Source organism: Pristis pectinata, chromosome 12 (genome assembly GCF_009764475.1).
Source record: "Pristis pectinata isolate sPriPec2 chromosome 12, sPriPec2.1.pri, whole genome shotgun sequence".
Classification (NCBI taxonomy): Eukaryota; Metazoa; Chordata; class Chondrichthyes; order Rhinopristiformes; family Pristidae; genus Pristis; species Pristis pectinata.
In genome coordinates, this window is record NC_067416.1 from 34545668 (window position 1) to 34556505 (window position 10838).

The window sequence follows — 10838 nt, forward strand, 5'->3', positions numbered from 1 at the left end:
TAGACATTCAGCTGGGAATGTAGCAGGCAAGCTGCCGAAAAAAAAGAGATGATTGGTGGGAGTTGGGTTCTTACAGGAGGCCATAGACACCCAAGAAATAATTCCCCAATCTCAGCTTCAATAATGTTTTGAGATATTTACACGTCAATAAGATGTCGTCAGTAAAATCTGCTCCCTGTGCGAGCCAGAGCAACAACCTCAGAGCAGGGCAAGGACCACATCATTGTTTTGATAGCAGCAGACACTGCTGGTGTTTGGCACTCTTGAGGTAGTGGGCAGGTTTTGGTGCCTTTGATGTTTTTCTTCAAGTTGCTATCCCTTCCCATCTTTCTTTAGCCAGCCTTGTTGTGGGTTTCCTTATCCTCTGGCAAGCTGGCACCTGTGCTATCCTTATTCCCCAGCCCCTGCTGTGGGCCATCCATCCCCGGTATCCTGTCACATGCCGATCCGACTTCCATGCTACTCTGCAAATTGCACTTAACATCACAATCTGAGTTGGTGGGTGTGGTTGTGGTTGTGGAATTGAGTGATATTCCAGCTGAACCTTAGTTCTGTGGTTAGGTTCTAACTCTTGGGTATCTGAAGTGGAAATAAAAACAAGGACAAGAGTGTGATATCGGGTGAAGTTGGGAGTAGGGGAAGGAATGTTTGTACCACCTGCACCTTGTAAATCAGAAGTGAGTATGGGTTTTAGGGGGAAGTGGGATGGAAGGAGGTGGAGGAAATGGAAGAAAGCTTCACCTTTCATGATTTCAGCCACACCACTGGCCATGGTTTCAGCAATAGCTGTACCCAGTAATGACCAAAGCTAACTATTCTATGAAAATCAAAGAAACTTCAAATGCTGGAAATCTGAAATAAAAACAGAAAATGCTTGAAACACTCAGCAGGCCAGGCAGCATCTGTGGAAAGAGAAACAGAGTTAAAGTTTCAGGTTTGAGACTCTTCATCAGAACAGGGAAGAAAGATTTAGAAAAGGTATTTTTTAAGTTGCAGTAAAGTTGGCAGAAGGAATGGATATGACAAAGGAAATATCTGCGATAGGGTGAGACCAGATCATAAGGGTAAATGGGGAAGTTAGATGGTGATTATGCTTCTTTGCCTGTGTTGTGTGTTACTAATTGCAGAGCTGTGGGACATGCCCAGCAGGTCAAAACCAAAAACATAAAATGCTGGAAAAACTCAGCTGGTCAGGGAGCATCTATGGAAAGAGAAGCAGTCAGTCTTTTGGGGCTGTGATCCTTTGTCAGAACTCAAGCTGTACAAATGGAGAGGGAGAAAATCTGAGCCAAAAATCACAGAAGAATGATGGACAGAAGTGGCCAGTTCTAATACAGACAGAAAGAGTGAGTTACCTAAAGTCAGAGAATTTGATATTGAGTTGGGAATGTTGCAACGTGCCCAGACAGAAGGTGAGCTGTTGTTCCTCCAGCTTGTGTTGGGCCTTGTTGTAACAGTGCAGCAGGCCACAGACAAAGGTCAGAGTGGGAGTAGGATGGTGAATTAAAGTGGCAGGCAACCAAAAATTCAGGGTTACTCCTGAAGACTGAGCACAGGTGCTCTGCAAAGTGATCATCTAACTTGCATTTGGTTTCTCCATCATTGAGGAGACCACATTGTTAACACCGGATGCAGTGCAATAGATTGGAAGAAGTGTAAATGAGTTGTTGCTTCACCGAGAAAGACTATTTGGGACATTGGATGGCGGAAGGAGAAGAGATGAAAGGATAGGTGTTATATGCAACTATTCTATGTGGGTTAGGGCATATAGCAGTACCTGTCTCCTGCTGGTTGGCAGTGATTGTGTCCAGATATCTGTCACCTTAACCAGCATGAAACAGGGAAATGTGGAGGACACCATGCAATATGTTTGGAACTGTGTTGCTGACATGCTTGTATAGCTGGCATGAGAGCAGGATGTGAGTGTGAGGCTTGCAGCAATGCTGAAGTATGTGGGTACAGTGGAGCCTATACATTTTATGTATGAGTCTTGATTGATAGAGATTGATGACAGGTGAGTGATGAGGATTAAGTGAATGCAGTCTATCAATGCAGTTGACGGGACATGGCATTTAAAGTTGCACTCACTGACCTTGACCACTGTGAGGACATTGATAAGCTTATGGCATTACCTCCAAGTTCTTCGGGTTTGGTTTCTGGCCATGACTGAGCTGCAGTAGACCTGTTGCCTCACAGCTCCAGTAACTTGAGTTCAGCCCTGACCTCCTGTGTGGTCTGTGCAGACTTTGCACATTCTCCCTGTCACCACGTGGGTTTCCTCTGGGTGTTCCGGCTTCCTGCCACAGCGAGTTAGTTGGTTAAATGGCCACTCTAAATTGCCCCTATTTTATAGGTGAACAGGAAAATCTGGGAGCTGAGGGGAAAATAGGCTTCAGGGAAAATTAGTGGAGTACCTGTGAGCTGGCACAGACTCGATGGGCCGAATGCCCCCTTCGAGGCAAAGGTGCTATGTGACCACGATGATGTGTGTGTTTGACAGAGGTCAACCTGATCCCCTGCAGATCCAGGTCAAAACTTCTACTTCACGTCTCCTCTTCTGTAATTGGATCTACAAGTCAGGCCCACTTATAGAAGGGCTCCTGGCACCTGGGTCAGGACCAACGCACCCCCCCCCCCCCCTTTAAATAGTGCACACCAGCTTTGAGCAGCCTCTTTAACCGGAGCTAGTCTTGCTTGACGTGGGCCTCAGGGTAATGTGCCCAGCAAATCAACACCGCAGTCAATGCTGCCCAGAGTGAAATCCTCCGGCGTAGGTTTGTTACAGGTTGTGTCTCTGTATTTTAAGCAGGGCTGGGGGCTAGACCCCCTAATAAATATAAAATCATCATCATTAGGAGGATAATAATGTATTTTTACTCCGACAACTGGTTGCTTTACGAGACACTGTCCTGTCACAATCCACCATGAGATTCCCAAAAGTTGTAGGGGAAATGTAATTAAGTCTGACGGTTCCAACTGCAAGGGCAGAAAAGGTCTCCTTCCATACTGTAAAGCTCCATGTTTATCAATATTTATCAGAAAATACAGTTGTTTATTCATAAATCGAATATAAAATGATCAGTCTAGTCGTGATTCTATTAAGTGACAGTTATTCGATTGGTTTATGATGAGTCTCCGCTCAATCTTCATTATGATATTAATGAAGAACAGGCTAACACCAACTTTCAGTTGAGACTAAGCAAACCACCTTTGTCCCTGGATTGATGTCAATGGTGCTAATTTCCTGCTTTTGGTTTACTGGGGCGGGAGGAATTATGTAAAACACTTGCAGGTGTAAGGAAGATAGAGTACAGCAGATAATTGGTCGCCGCCGTTAATGCATTTCCACCTGCATTATCGGTTCCCCGCGGCTTGCTACTGGCGGCAGATCGTACTCTTTGGACCTTGGCTTATCTGCAGAAGTCAGTAGTTTTCCTTCAACCTCATCAGTCTTTCGCCGACCACGTGATGACAGACAGCCCTGGATTTGGGGGTGGGTGATCCACGATCATTAGTCAGGAAGATTCGCTGGTAGGAGCCTTGAAGTTCTTGCTGCCTTACCCTGTCTTCAGTGTGAGAGAGCTCTCTCTGGAGAAGCGTGGTTACCGCCTGAGCGCACAAGATAACGAGATCTGGTTGTTTGTCTTGTGCTGATCAATTGTAGCTTGTTTCAGACATGTTGACTCTGGCTTAAAACACATATGGTGGCGGTGGCCATTGTGTAGCAGAGGTAAAGGGTTCGGCAGCTTGCAAGGAAATGTCACAATCGCCCATACGGTTGATGTAACTTTCAACAGACAAGCAAAAAAAAAGGTAGATTCTAAGACGTTGGTTTAAAAAATGCTTTCTTGGTACTTGGGGGGTGTACTTAATTGCTTAAATACTTAATTGCTGTATGCTCTGGTTGCAAGCATTTTCTTTTCCCCGAAAGAACCTTTTCCTGTTTCTCAAATTTTACTCAGTGCCCCAGCTAAGTGTGTAATACACTTGCCATCCCCATTCTGCCTGTCAAATCTAAGCTTAGGTTCAAGGTACTTATTTGAAAAAAAAAACTTCTTCACACAGCCACAAACTACCTGCGTCTCTGATTTTCCTTTTACAAAACAAAAATCCTCTTTTAAACAATTCACCGCAGGTAACAACTTTTTAACGCACCGAATTATCGACAAGTAGAAATGTTTTACCTGAGCAATTTCAGAGATCAGCGCCCGGAAAAGTCCTCCTTGATTATGGGTGAGTTTGCGACGTGTCACCAGTGTTATTTTGTAATCATCATATCACAAATCCAAAGGTTCAGCTGGGCGACTGTTTAACAATCCACTCAGGTTAAACTTTAACTCGCTCTATCTCCCCACACAGCAGCCTTTGCTCGGCACGATTAGCAACTGGTAGGTTATTGCAGAAGCTGCTGCCAGAATTGGAGCAAGATTTTACACAAGGCTGATGTCGTTCCGTCCTTTTTTAAAAATAAATTTAGGATTGTTTTAACGTTGATCTCCTGGCTCCTATTTCATATGGCACACGACAAGTGCTTTCAATGTTTTACCTATGGTAATTAACATTCTAGATTTCTTTCCCACTAACTGACATATTTCCCTCGATGATGGAGAGGAACGAGACAGCTGAAACTCATGGAGTACGGGAAGATTGCACCGCTTTCCAAACACTTTTGCCATTAGGGATGTGTTGCATATGTAATTACTAATGTTGAGGCATGGAATACGTGGCCCAGCTTGGGTTGTTTGTCCTGTTGTGAGAGTAATGCTCCAAGGCTATTGGCTTGCAGTAACTGAATGTCAAATCTCATTATTTTGTTATAATATGGGATTTTTAGATACATTTGCCCTACATTATCCATCATTCTGTGTCAACTGTAAATATGTAGCACTTTTCTGATATTTCCCAACTTCATGACCTGGATGAACATGTAGATGGGTGGGCTAGTAAGTTTGCAGACGATACAAAGATTGGTGTTGGTGTGACTTGTGTATAAGACTGCCAAAGGATACAGTGGAATATAGATCAGATGCAGGTATGGGCAGAGAAATGGCAGATGGAGTTTAATCTGGCCAGATGTGAGGTGTTGCACTTTAGGATATCAAATGTAAAGGGGCAATACAACGTTAATGGCAAGACCCTTAACAGTGTTGATGTACAGAAGGATCCTGGGGTCCAAGTCCATAGCTCCCTGAAAATGGCTGCACCGGCTGATAGGGTAGTAAAGAAGGCATTTGGCATGCTTGCCTATAAGATATCTTTATTAGTCACATGTACATCAAAACGCACAGTGAAATGCATCTTTTTGCGTAGAGTGTTCTGGGGGCAGCCTGTCAAGGCATTGAGTTCAAGAGTTAGGAAGTTGCGTAGCAGCTTTATAAAACTCTGGTTAGGCCACATCTGGTTGCCCCATGATAGGAAGGATATTGAGGCTTTGGAGAGGGTTCAGAAGAGGTTTACAAGGATGCTGCCTGGATTAGAGGGCATGTGCATGAGCTTGGACAAACTCGGCTTGTTTTCTCTGGAGCAGTGGAGTCTGAGGGGAGACCTGACAGGCATAGATAGAGTAGACAGCTGGTATCTTTTTCCCAGGGTTGAAATGCCTAATACTAGAGGGTATGCATTTAAGGTGAGAGGGGGTAAGATCAAAAGAGTTGTGTAGGCAAGTATTTTACACAGAGAATGGTGGGTGCCTGGAATGTGCTACCAGAGGTGGTGGTGGAGGCAAATACTACAGAGGCACCTAAGAGAATCTTAGGTAGGCACATGAACGTGCAGAGAATGGAGGGACATGGACATTGTGTAGGCAAAAGGGATTAGTTTCGTTAGGCATTTAATTACTAGATTAACTAGTTCAGCACAACGTTGTAGGCCATAGGGCCTGTTCCTGTGCTGTACTGTTCTATGTTTACTCTCCTACTATTATAGAGTAATACAGCACAGAAACAGACCTTCAGCCCAACTCATCCAACCAAGATGCCCATCTAAGCTAGTCCCATTTGCCTGCGTTTGGCCCATATCCCTCTAAACCTTCCCTGTCCATGTACCTGTCCAAGTATCTTTTAAATGTTGTTATTGTACCTGCCTCAACCACTTCCTCTGGCAGCTCATTCCATACATGCACCATTCTTTTGAACTGAGAATTTACAAGGAGAAGCATGGGTTTTAATCAATGTAATCTCACCACCAGTCACATCATCCCCTCTCCCTCGCTTTCTGCAGGGACCATTTTCTTCATGACTTCCTGGTTTGCTTGTCCCTCCCCACCCACCCACCCCTCCCTGGCCCCTGGCACTTTCCCCTGTAATACCTGTCCCTTCACCTCTTTCCTTCACCACCTTCCAGAGACCTGAACAGCCCTTCCAAGTTAGGCAGAGGTTCATCTGCACCTCTTCCAACTTGGTCTACTGCACTTAGTGCTCACAATGTGGTCTCCTCTACATTGGTGAAGCCAAGCGTAGACTAGGCAACATTTTGCAGAGCGCCTGTGCTCTATCTGCAATGGCCATCTTGAGCATCTGGTTGCATGTCATGTCAACTCCCCTTCCCATTCCCACACTGACCTGTCTGCCCCTTGTCTCCTCCATTGCTATGGAGATGCCAAAAGCAAAGTGGAAGAATGACGTCTTGTATTCCACTTGGGTAGCCTACAAATGAATGATATGCACATTGAATTTTCCAATTTCAGGGACCCCACATCCCCAGTGTTCTCCTCCCACATACACTCATCTGTCCTCTTAATTTTCTTCTCCCTTTGGTCACCTCTCTCATCACTTTATATAGAACAGTGCAGCAAAGGAATAGGCCCTTCAGCCCACAATAATAAACTAATAAATAAATGACTAGTCCCTTCTGCCTGCACAAGGTCCATGTCCCTCCCTTCCCTGTGCATTCATGTGCCTATCCAAGAGCTTCTTAAGTGCCTCTATCGTATCTGCCTCCACTACCACCCCTACTCATTATCCCCTCTCCATCTGGTTCCATCTATCACATACCAAGCTCTATACTCTCACTACTCCCCCACCCATTCCTACTGCTATATTGCTGGCAATCTTTCCTCTTCTCTCTCAGTTCTAAGGCAGGATCTCGACCCAAAATGTCAACTTACACCTTTTGCTGCCACAGATGCCTGAACTGCTGAGTTCTTCCAGTGCTCTCTTTCTTGTTCCAGATTGCAGCAGTCTCTTGTCTTAGGAATGGTAATATTAGGAATGAAAAGAAATTATCAGTTCAAGCTGTACTCTTCTGGATTTAGTAGCACTAGGAGAATGGACTGGGTCTGGAGAAAATGGAGCATAGTTTTTCAGCACTCAGCAACACAGTGAAGGAGGGAGGGGAATTTGTTCCAGCATCTGTGAAGGTAGACCTGGCCTTGCAAGCATCAGGGAGTCTAATTTATGTATTTGTCAGATGTGGATGTCACTAGAAGGGCTGGGATTTATTGTTCATCTCTAAGCAAGCCCACTGAACTGAGAGACTTGCTAGATAATTTCAAAGTCAACCACAGTGGTGCGTCGGGGGTCATACAGGTGAGACCGCCAAAAGATGGCCGTTATACTTCGATGGATATTAGTGAGCCAGATTGATTATTACAACTGTCCATCAATTTCATGTTCAATATTACTGGTAACAATATCTCATTCTAGGTTTGTTGAATTGCTTGAATTTAAACTCTCCAGATGTTGCCTCAGGATCAATAATCAGTCATCTAAATGTTAGTCCAATAATTTAACCACTACCATTCCTGCCAGGTCTCTAAACTCAGATTTCTGTATGGTACGTTGCCAGGAACAGGATGTCTCCCCGCCCTGGCCACAACTGCTTCCATTAGAATTTTCCCAAAACCTGGAAATCTGCCTCCTTTGAGAATGAGACTGACCTCAGCAATGAGTGATTCGTTCCTTTCAACTGCTGTGTATGCTGAAGACAGAGTGGCATCTGACTTCTGGCCTCATAAGATGGCAATGTGCCTAAGCCAAGCAATTGTGCAAATGAGGATGAACTCAGAAGTTTGACTGGATACCTCTCTGGTTCAATTTGTCTGTTACTAATCCTGTTCCACCCACTGATATGAAAGCCACCCACATTACAAACAGCTGAACCACAAAGGAAGATTTCTTCTAATTAAAACTTCAAAATTGATTTTTTTCATGCTTTGGCAAGTTTGTGAGCAATCCATGTAGTTTCAAGTTACATTATTATATGTACTGCATATCAACTGCAGCAAGTTGTGGATATAGTTCAGCACATCACGGAAACCACCTCCCCTCCATGGACTCTGTCAACAGTTCTCACTGCCTCGGTAAAGCAGCCAACATAATCAAAGACCCCACCCACCCCGGACATTGTCTCTTCTCCCCCCTCCCTTCGGGCAGAAGATGCAAAACCCTGAAAGCATGTAACACCAGGCTCAAGGACAGCTTCTATCCTGCTGTTATAAGACTATTGAATAGTCCCTTATTCTGGTAAAATGGACTCTTGACCCCACAATCTACCTTGTTATGGCCTTGCACCTTATTTTCTGCCTGCACTGCACTTTCTCCGTAACTGTAACAGTCAATTCTGCATTCTGTTATTGTTTTCCCTTATCCTTACTTATCTCATGCACTGTTGTAATGGGATGATCTGGTATTGGTTTATTATTGTCACTTGTACTGAGGCACAGTGAAAAACTTGTCTTGCATGCTGATTGTACAGGTCAATTCATTACACAATGCAGTTACATTGAGTTAGTACAGAGTCCATTGATGTCGTCCAGGTAAAAACAATAACAGTACAGAGTAAAGTGTCACAGCTACAGAAAGTGCAGTGCAATAAGGTGCAAGGTCACAATAAGGTAGATCATGAAGACATAGTCCATCTCATTGTGTAAGGGAACCATTCAATAGTCTTATCACAGTGGGGTAGAAGCTGTCCTTAAGTCTGGTGGTACATGCCCTCAGGCTCCTGTATCTCCTACCCGATGGAAGAGGAGAGAAGAGAGAATGTCCCGGGTGGGTGGGGTCTTTGATTATGCTGGCTGCTTCACCAAGACAGCAAGAGGTAAAGACAGAGTCCAAGGAGGGGAGGCTGGTGTCCGTGATGCGCTGGACTGTGTCCACAACTCTCTGCAGCTTCTTGCAGTCCTGGGCAGGGCAGTTGCAGTATCAAGCCATGGTACATCCAGATAGGATGCTTTCTGTGGTGCATCGGTAAAAGTTGGTGAGAGTCAAAGGGGACAAACTGAATTTCTTATGGATGGCATGGAAAACAAAGTTTTCACTGTACCTCAGTACATATGACAATAGTAAACCAATTTACATATATTAATAATCCCAGATCTAATACACCACACAGTCATTTACCAATGTTAAACTTCTGCATTTACGTTTGAAACATGGTAAGGTACTAACAGACCGATTTTAGTCATGTAATAGTCACTTGGCAAATGTTAGCATTCTGTTATATAGTGTTTTTAATTTTTGGAATCCCAGGACCGTTCATTAGATATTGGAATTTTGCAGAGTAGTTTGGTTCCCTGTTTTGCATTGCCTAACCTATGTAATTTGCTGGTTTAAAATTTCAGCAGAATCTCAAAGCAGAGGGGCAATCTGTGCATTGCTATTGTAAAATGCAAAGTTGAAAGAGTAATGGTTAGTCTTATGGGACAGTGTAGTATTCACACAAAGTAAAAGGGGTCCATGTTCATTTTCTTGGTGATGTATACCTTATGGAAGCTGAATTCTGCAACTGGTACTGCCAGATCTAGTTCAAGGTCTAATTGCTGGGTGCAGCATTTGAGAAAGCACAGTAGCATAGTGAGTAGAGCTGCTGTCTCAGCTCCAGTGACCCAGGTTAGGTCCTGACTTGGTGCTGTCTGTGTGAAGTTTTCATGGTCTACCTGTAACTGTATGGGTTTCCTCTGGGTGGTCTGGTTTCTTCCCACAACCCAGAAATGTGTGAGTTGGTAGGTTAATTAGCTATTATAAATTGTTCCTAGTGTGTAGGTGAGCAGTAAAATCGGGTGGGGGGGGGGGGAGGTGGTGGGAGCTTTTGCAATGTGGGGAAAACAAAATGGTTTAGGGTAGGTGTAGTGTAAAGGTGGGTGCTTGAAGGACCTGTTTCTGTGCAGTATCTCTTTGTGACTGTGATTCAATAACTGACTAATGGAGTGCTACACATTTGACTAGTATCATTTGGATGAAATATTAACCTGCAATCCAAACTGGTTACTTAGTGCTATAGAGCTAGAAATACATCAATTGATGTAGCTCTTGGGAATACTATATTGCATCGAAGACATTTAACAAAACTAATAATTGTGAGTATCTGTGAGTTTGATACTTAAAAAAAAAGATACTCTTGGGTAGTTTTTTCAAAAGACCAAAGTTCAAAATTATTTATGTTTGCAGAAAGGTTCAAGCCTCTGTTGACTGACCTTAAGTTTTGTTTTTCCATGGAAGATAAAGCACACCTTCCATCCAATATCATCATTACAACTCTTTAAAAATACTGACATCTACTATGCAATTGAGAAGGCTAATCTGATACCTTGCCATTCTTCAAGTGCGAACCTAGAGTTTCAGCATTGGTAAATGACTGTATAGTATCTTAGGTCTGAACCTAATCCTTACCACAGGTAGAAATGCCTTCCCAAAGAGAGATGAGTTGTGAAAAGCCTGTGCCTCAGTGAAAATGTTGAGTTAGAGACCATTGCGTGTTTCCAGGGAAAGGTGGATCGATATTTCACTCATAGGAAGATGTGGACCTTTTGAAGAGGTAAGGCTACAGGAAGGGAGAGAAGGGTGGAATTAGCAGTGTTTTAATCAGATGAAACTGATGTCCTTTTGAGCTGTGGACTT

The 10838-nt window shown here is 43.8% G+C and overlaps 1 protein-coding gene across 5 annotated transcripts in view; it reads right to left on the bottom strand.

Annotated features, from left to right (window-relative positions):
• Positions 1 to 4306, bottom strand: part of a1cf (apobec1 complementation factor) — a 32125-nt gene extending 27819 nt beyond the window's left edge. For all 5 annotated transcript variants that reach the window (XM_052027761.1, XM_052027757.1, XM_052027758.1 and 2 more), the window contains exon 1: positions 4185 to 4306. The gene's annotated coding sequence lies outside the window, so the exon portion shown is untranslated. The remainder of the gene's footprint in view (positions 1 to 4184) is intronic.
• Positions 4307 to 10838: the final 6532 nt, after the last annotated feature.